The sequence below is a fragment of the Bactrocera oleae genome, chromosome 5, assembly GCF_042242935.1.
Source record: "Bactrocera oleae isolate idBacOlea1 chromosome 5, idBacOlea1, whole genome shotgun sequence".
NCBI lineage: Eukaryota > Metazoa > Arthropoda > Insecta > Diptera > Tephritidae > Bactrocera > Bactrocera oleae.
Genome location: NC_091539.1, coordinates 49,356,074 through 49,365,535, shown reverse-complemented (window position 1 = coordinate 49,365,535; position 9,462 = coordinate 49,356,074).

Sequence of the window (9,462 nt, the reverse complement as noted above, 5' to 3'; positions counted from 1 at the left end):
AATTCCTGCACTTTACTGTTGCCTCAGCCTCGAATTTGGTAAAGTTTGAATTATTGTCCGACTGTCTGATTAAGAGATTTACTACGGTTTAAGTGCTTACGAGTCTAAGCGCTTTTGGCCAATTTCACAAACAACAATAACAAATATTGCATTGACATTGAACTATCGAAATACAACAATGTGTATGTCTGTTTTAAGGTAGTTGTGTTAACAAGCTTGTATAAGTCAAGTGAAAGTAAAACCTTAATAAATAAATAACATGAATGATTTGTGACAAATGCAGTCGTCGACCCACATCTGAACATACATACGTATATAAGTGGTTGAAAACAACTAAGTATGACTTAAGAAATAAATGAAAGTGAGAGTAAACATATTTTCAAATATTAAAATACTATAAGCCAAAGCTATAAAGCCGGATACACAAGTTATCACAAGTAAACCAATTAGTCGAATTTGCATAACAGTTAGACGTAAGAGGTCTGTTAAAAAAACGGTGATATTTTCATTTCATTTTTTATATAGATTTGTATACAAAATCAGTCTTGTCTGGTTGTACAACTCAATTTAAATTATATCCACCTTTTCTGACTTACTTACAAATCAAGAATTAGTCCACTTATTAAATAGAGTATTCATGTACACAGTGTTGTTGTGATTGGTAATTAAAATTTGAAAAATAAAACTTAGACTGGAATTCGATAACTGTCTCTTAAGGGGTCTACTATTCTGTACATATATTTAAAGAGTATTCATCCCAAATTCGATCGACTGATTAGAGTATCGTGATGACCGCATTGAAAAAACTAATAGCTTGAATTAAAAAAGTCCTTTTAGGGAGATATTTTTAGCTATCTAAACTATCGAATTATGAAAGCAAAGATTTGTCGATTTATTTTCAAATTTCCAAAATAGAAGGAGGCTTATATTCAACTTAAGAGAACGATAGCTAAATAAAGTACTGAAAGTCATAGCTTCCGAAAATAACGATATCTATTGTAGGTACAGCTTACAGGACGACGACGCGCCCCTATGCGACTGCGCGATACTTGTGGCCTAGAGTAGAACACAGGAGATCTACGGAACTATTTGATCCTGGCAAAGTTCATCTTGCCGCAATAGTAGGGGTTCTGTCACTGTCCAATAGGCTTACCGCATAAAAATCTAGTCGGACGGTAGTTGTATGGGGGCGGGTGAGATGGAAGCATTCAAGTACTTTCTCCTCCATTGTCCAACTTTCGCAAGATTAAGGTTGAAACATCTCACTAGTCTTACCTTCGGCGAACCAGAAGGCATAGCCGAAACTGACATTAGCCGTCTCTAAAAATGTGTGATAGGCTCAAAACGTTTTGTCGATTTGTAAAGGTTAAGGTTTAGGTACCACAAAGTACCGGCGTTCTAAGCTGTCCAAGCTGCCCAACTTCGTTTGTGCAGCAGAATAATTACCCCATATTAATAATGGCTTTATTAAAATACTCAAGCTTGCTTAAAATTCAGACGAAAGCGATTTCGATTTTCATATTCTTCAAATATTCTCCTTGGAAATTTAAAAAGTAAAAAATGGCCCATGGGGCAAAAAAAATTAAATTTTTTACCGAAAATTTCAAGTGGGAATGTATGAAAATCTCTAAGTATCATACCATAGTCGCCAGATTGAACAGGAAACCATTTTTATCACTATTTCACGAATGTTATGGTTTTAGCGCACAAAATTTAAAAAATTCTCTGAAGTAAATGAAAACATATTTCTTGAAAATCTGGACTGATCTGTCCCCTTATAGTCAGGTGTCTAAATAATTTTCACCTAAAATAGAATGAAGCAATCTTTTGAACAGACCTCGTATATACATATAAAGAAATATATGTATATGTTCATACAACAATTCAGTCACCTCAGCAATGACAGCGACAACAGCCAGACAACTAACAGCAACAAGAACTGGCTGCAGCCGCTATACAAGCAACTACAGGCGCAATATTGCAAGACCCGGCAAAGTGAATATAGCAAAATAAATTCAACTTTTGTTATGTAAAATTTTGTTAGAAAGACAGAAAGAAGGGAACAAGCAACGTGAAAAGCAGACACTCACAAGTACGAATAGATGAAGAGAGAGTTTGGAAAAAAGTAATACCCGGATTATGCGTATTAAATGTTATAGAACCCACAAGCTTATGTGATTAGTGTCAACGGAGCAAAGCTGAAGCAAAGGGTAAGTGCTTAGAACAAAATGCGACAAACCAAGCGACAGGCGGAAACCTGATGCCGGTAAAGCAGTGCACGGAATGCACACATACATATTATTCACATATACACAAACAACTCATGTTGGCTTTGGGCTAGACAAGTGACAAGGATGTGAATGACTCAAGAGCTCAGCTGGCTGGCTTGGACGGCGGTGACACAACAATAAAAACACATACAAATGTACTATAACAATATACCGTACATACAAATTTGTAGTAAAGCAGACATATTTAATATTGTTGAAGCAAATTGAGTGAATACACACGTATATAACATGTATGTATGCGTTTAAGCCAAACTTATTTGCCTTCATAACATTTGTGCAAATTTTGTTTTTGTTTTTGTAATTAGGTATTAACATTATGTGTTAATTGGTTGGTGGCAACTTTTTTGCGCCTAATCGCTTGGCATTTACATGACTCTTAGCATAATCTGTTATTAGGTAATTTAATGCCAGAGGATCAATGTCAATTGTGTGGTAGCTTAAAAGGGACTCAGTGCATATTGATTAAATTATTATTGCCTTTCATTGTTTAGGGTGCATAAAATTTAATAATTAAATTTACTTGTTGCCCAATCAAAGGTTAAAAGAAATATCAAAACATTTGCACACTTTACTCTTTAATTTAGCTTTGAATAGCTTTTGAAATAACAGACAAAATGAATATTTTAAATTGTTTGTTTCTTTTGACGTTTTGGTTTTTTAAGTAAGGACAAATAGGACTACTTAAATATAAAGGATTATAGCGGTTGTGAGTCCGAATGTATTTGAAAAGGTTCTTATGGGTTCAAATAAATGTATGCCGAAATGTGGCCCCTATCTTCGTTAACATTTCAAAATAACATTGCAGACTTATTGATCACTCATAGGTTGGTTTACGTTTTATAAATTAGCAACTATATTGGTAATCTCAAACTAGCAATTTGTCTACCAGATAATGATGTGATTTCATTAACAGTTTTAGGCATCTGAATGATTTGAAGGTTATCGACATCTGTTAACATATATCCATCTGTACCATATATGGATCATTCAATCGAAAACTTACATTCAAAAATTTTTTGTACGTGTTTTTTGTGTTCTTTGAGGCAAAAAACGTATTTTTTTATTTCGATTCTATATGACTTCCATTCACTTCTTTGCTTCAAAGAACACATGAAAAAAAATGTGTTGTACGAAAAAAATCTTTGACGATGGAATGGCCCATATATAGTTTAATATTTCTGATAAATATGTATGTCTAATATATAGTTCTACTAAAAAGAAATCCGTTATTTTTTTAATAGATAGCTTACAGCGTTAGAAATGTAAGATTTCATACTAACAAAATACCTCGGAAAGTTTTTAGATTACTTTACTCAGTATTGTTTAAGCACGCGTCAAAGATGGACGCTCATAATTTATAATGTTTCTTCTTCTGATGCTGTCATGCGCGATTTCGGTTTCGTCGATTCTGTTCCGGTAATTTTGATGTCTAAGGTGCATCACGCCCAGGAGCTAAACATTGCACAAAAAACCGTTTAGAATCATTTAAATAAGGCTTGATACATACAGATGTTTGTATGAGTGCCACACGAGTTAACGCAAAAAACCTCATCTACCGAATTTCCATCTACAAATAACTGTTGAATCGTAACAAAATCGATGCCTTTCTGAAGTGAATGGATAGTGGTGATGAAAAGTGAGTCACTTACGACAACGTCAAACGAAAACGGTCGAATAGCAGTGAGCCGGCAAAAATGGTGACCAATTCAATATTGACGGTCAGGAAATTTTTGCTGTGTTTGGTGGAATCATTTACTATGAGATGCCCCCTACAGCCATACTCTTAATTCGAACCAAAAATTAAATCGTCTGAAAAAAGCAATCGCCAAGAAGTGGCTCAGCAATGGCCAATAGAACAGAAATAATGTTCCCACAGAACAACATCGATATTGACAATATTTTTTATAGGAATGGATTCCGCCACTGTATATTAAAAAAATCCGGATCATAGCTTTCACGACATCGCCAGACCCATTGAGGCGTATGCAACGCAATGAATATATTTGAAAACAAATATCAAAAACCAAAAAAATAAATCATTAAAAAAACATTAACTTCCGCTGTACCGAAGGTATATTACCATTCACACGTGCATTTCTTATAGCATAAAATTCATAAAAAGCTCCTTATCTCATCTTAATTTGGATTGGTCAATTTGTATGGCAGCTTTATGCTATAGTGGTCCGATATCGGCGTTTCTGACAAATGAGAAGCTTCTTAGTTAGAAAAGGACGTGTGAATAAATTTCAGACCTCAAAACTGGTGGATTAGTTCGCGTACATACAGACAGACCGACATGGCCGATGTTATACCACTTTTTATTGTTTCCGACGTTTCCTTCTGTGTGTTACAAACTTCTTCGCAAACTTAATATACCTTGTACAGGATATAAAAATTATATCAGCAAGTATAAAAAAGAAATTTTACCACTTGGCGGCTAACTAAACTTTTAAACATACTTTTAGAGAAAAAAGATAAATATGGGCGGAAACGAGACTAATATGCTCTCAGGTATTATAAAAATATTTGGAAAATCAAAAAAACCTCCTTATGTCTTAAGGTTTTCATATTCCCTACCAGTTTTAATAAAACTATACAGCTAAAAGCTTCAACTTCTATGATGTCATTTGAATAGCAAATTTACACATCTACAAGGTTTTCCAATAAAAGTGATATGATTTTTTTCAAAAAAAAACCACACTAATTGTTAAGGAAATTCAAATGCTTTTTATTTAATTGAAGTATAATCTTCTTCAATCAATTAAGTTCTTAATATAACATCATTCAAATGGCCTCTACGACTTCTTTTTCAGGAATGAATTCGATGGACCCAATTTCCGAGTACTTCCACTAAATCAATCTTAATTCATGGTGCTATTCATAAATTCAATATTGACTTCAAAAGCTTGAAGGAAATCTGGTTTATTGCTTGAGACCAATGACTTCAAAAAACAACACAAGGAGTAGTCTAATGGTGTTAAATCACAACTTCTTGGAGGCCATTCAATGTCACAATTTCTTGAAATTATCGAATCTCCAAATCTCTGTGTGGCACGGAGCCTCGTCTTGTTGGAACCAGATGTTCTCAAGATCAACTTCTTTCAATTGCGGCTATAAAAAGTTGGTTATTGTCGATCTATACCGCTGTCCATGAACAGTAACGGTGTCACCAGCTGCATTTCGTATGAAGTACGGACCGATAATTTCACTACACCACAAACCACAACAAACTGTTAATTTAGGTGAATGAATGGTTGTTCATAAATAATTTGTGGATTTTCTTCGCTTCAGAATCAACAGTTTTGTTTATTTACCGCACCACTCAGATGAAAGGGAGCCTCGAAAAGCGCACGAAAAGTTGAAATTAGAGAACGATTACTTTAATAATAAAATTAAATAATATGCAAACGTTGTTTTTGCGTATATCTTTCCATGATGAAATTGTAAACATTACTGGATACAATGAAAAATAATTACTGTTCATGACATTAAAAATGGTCACCATATTGGAAAACCCGATGTAATGAAAGTGAAAACAGCACGCGTGGCTAAGTAAGAAAAATTATGCTTTTAAAGCACATTAAACTAAAAATACAGTTTAAAATAACTAAAAAAAGACAACGCTTTTAAAGCACTTCAAACTAAAAAGTGAAAAATTATTCTTAATATTATATAAACTGACAGTAATATTGACCGAAAAATACTTGCATTATTGTGATAAAAGCGTGGGATGGTTTGTGCCTTTTTCATATATCGACCATACTAAATTTTTATTACTGAGCAGCCGATAATTATCAAAATATTAGATATGCAATTATAATAAGAGCAAGAGCACATTTAATATTTTCATGAATAAGGTCGTGAGCTGGACATTTGAAAGCATCAAAATTTCCTAAGATATCCAGGCCAACATAAAAAACAAGTTTGTTTTTGTAGAGTTGCGTAATTTATTGATATTCACAAAACAAACAAAAAAGAGTAAAATATCACAAATAAAAAAATACCTCCCCACACCATTTTGAGGAAATTGAAACTTGAAAACTTCCCCACACTTTTCACATTTTTTGCACGCCAACAATCGCAGCTGTACAGGCTTTTCGTGTACAATTGCATTTACATATGTATGTGTGTGAACAAAAAATTTCGTGTGAATTCATCATTTATGCTCGAATAGCTGTTTAAGTGGTCGCGTGTGTGCCATCAATGTGCATCAACCCAACGCTTGCTGCTCACCACATTCTGAAGCAACTCACACATAGTACATACACATATATATGTGTAGATACCACCATTACTCTCAGTTACCAGCAAGTCCACGGTGGGCGGAGGTGAAGTTTTAAGCGAAGAGCTTACCAGCTACAAACAGAGATACTTGAAGCGCGTGTTTAACATGCTTAGTGTGTGTGTATGTGCAATATGTATGCATGTGTGCGTATGATACAAACATATTTACGACTAGGAGTATGTCAGTAATTACTCGTACGCCAAGTTTGCAATTGTTTGCGCATGCCATTGTACAAGTGTGTGCGAGTGTGTGTATGCATGCTGTCGAAGTGAATTTGCCAACTCCCACAACTTGCAACACTAATAAGCTTCTAATTTGGTGTTAATCAATGTGGGGATTTGAGTGCAACGCCAATTGAACAGGAGCGGCAGTACTCATATACATATTCATGTACATTTTCACATCAGCAAGTATGTGCGCGTGGCAAGAGCAAAGATGGTGGCAACAATATTAATGGCAATTGGACTGCACTTTAGCATTACTAATTCGTTGTTGTAATTGCGTGCATTGTTTTTGTTGTAAATGTGTAATTTGCTGCCTGTGAACGCATAATTGAATGTGTCAAATTGCCGTGCATGTGCTGGTGCTTGCCACATCACCCATATATATATGTATATATATATATGTGTGCGGGTGAGCCGCAGTGAGCATATAATTAGCAATTGAAACTGTTGAACAACTACGAAATAGCTCGAAGTAATTAAAAATTGTATTATATCGTAATTTAATTATTAATAAACTAAATTAAGTGCGCGCAGATAGAAAAGAACAACAAAACAATCAATTAAAAGCAGCTTTAGTATGAAATGGTTTAGCCGTATCATAAAAAGCCATATTACGGTTAATGCGAAGTTAAATATTATACCCTTCACAAATAATAAAAAAAAATTTCCATACAAGAACTTGATTTTGATCGGGCAGTTTGTACGGCAGCTATATGCATTAGTGATCCAATCTGCACAATATATTCGGAGAATGTAGCGTTGCCTTGGACAAAAATCCATGCCTAATTTCGTCTAGATTTCTCGTCAAATAAAAAAGTTTTCCGTACAAAGACATCAATTTAATGGGTCTGTTTGTGTAGTGTGTTTATACTATAGAGAACCGATCTGAACAATATATGCGGATATTGTAGCGTTTCATGAAGATATCTTGTCAAAAAACACCCTATTTTCAAAATTTTTTTTTAATAAGAAATAAGATATTTTATTTAAACTTTTTATTATTCCGAAGATACATATTTTGTGAAATAGACTCAGTTCCTTTGGAAAAAAGGTGCTTCCACGTCGACAGCAGAATTTCTGACAGGAACCTAATATACCCTATTGTAGGTATAACAACAACAATAGAGCAAGCAGCGAAAATATGCTTAAGTTTTACAATTTTGAATATTTTTTGAAAGTAATTCGCATAAATTAAGAAAATTGTTACACCTCTAAAAAGTAATATAGATTTACCCAACATTCACGTAGCAGTTTTACGGTTATGTTGTGGTTATTTCTCTTGTTATTGCGGTTAATGTTGAACCTCATTTAAACTTTTTCGCATTTACGTAGAAATTTATGTTCAATAAAGCCGGCTGGATAATTGAAAAGTGAAAAAGTGGGTAAATAAAAATTTAATAGACTGTTGGCAATTAACAGTATATTTGATAACCAAATTAAGTTGAATTTTTAGGCGGTCAAAAAATAAAAAAAAAACTGTATACTCTCACAATATGTTAAAAAAATATTTTTTTTAAACAGTCGCCATTTTGTTAACATTTTTTTTTACTTATCGCTAGTTCATACAATTGAGACATCATTGCAGATTGATAATCTTTTTATTTCATTTCAGATGGCTAGGAGGGTTGAAATCATGGGTATGCTTATGTGCTAATTTTTTGAGATTTGTTATGCTGTTAACTTACATTTGCTTGAAATTTCATATAGCATAAATCACTTAACTAATATGAACAAACTTAATACATGACATTCACGACAAAAAAACAAAACTACCGTATTGATTGTTTTGAATCTTTTAGGGTATATTTATACATGATAATACTAAATTGACAAAATGGCGGTTTTTAAAAAAAGGTTTAATTTGGTCGTTTTTGTCCTGCCAAATTTTGATCAGATCAAAAAACCGATTCAGTCATTGTTTGTAGAACTATATGCAGAACAAGCAGAAAAAGTTCAAAATGATCCGATCATTTGTCTTCAAATTATCACTGCAGCAAATTCGAAAAATGTTGTTTAAAGATAAACTGGTGGACCGGAAATAGACAACTTCATGAAAAGGGGGTCGTATGTTACCCTTAGCATATGGGAATTTAATATCTCAAAGTGCGCACAACGGTTCTTTGTGGTTTTCCTACTTATTTGTACTTACATATTTGATGTTCTTATGTAGTTTTCTAAAAAAACCAATTCAAAATTAATATACCTGTATAAAAATTCATATAAATAAATGTCAATACCAAATTTCAGATATACATATAAAAAATGTATTAAAGCAATATGAATTATGTGGGATTACTTTCAATAAACCTAGAGCTACGACCTTTGAGAAACTGACTGCTTATATCGAAATAGCTTTTGAGTTTATTTTCCTAAATATAAGACGCATATAAATTAATCATACTTGTTGATTGAGTTAATAACCGATTGGTCCTAAAATTATGGACAGAAGAAAATTTTGGAAGAGATTATTCAACTAAAAGATAATTGTAGTTGACATTATCATTTATTATGATTTATATGAAAATTTTCTTTGCACCGCAAAATGATCGCAGTCCTTGTAAACATTTCATGGGAGATTAGTTTTGTAAGATTTTTATACTTTCTTATAGTACTACCTAATCCTATATTTCGATAGAGATAGAATGAAACGTTTGATAAAAAA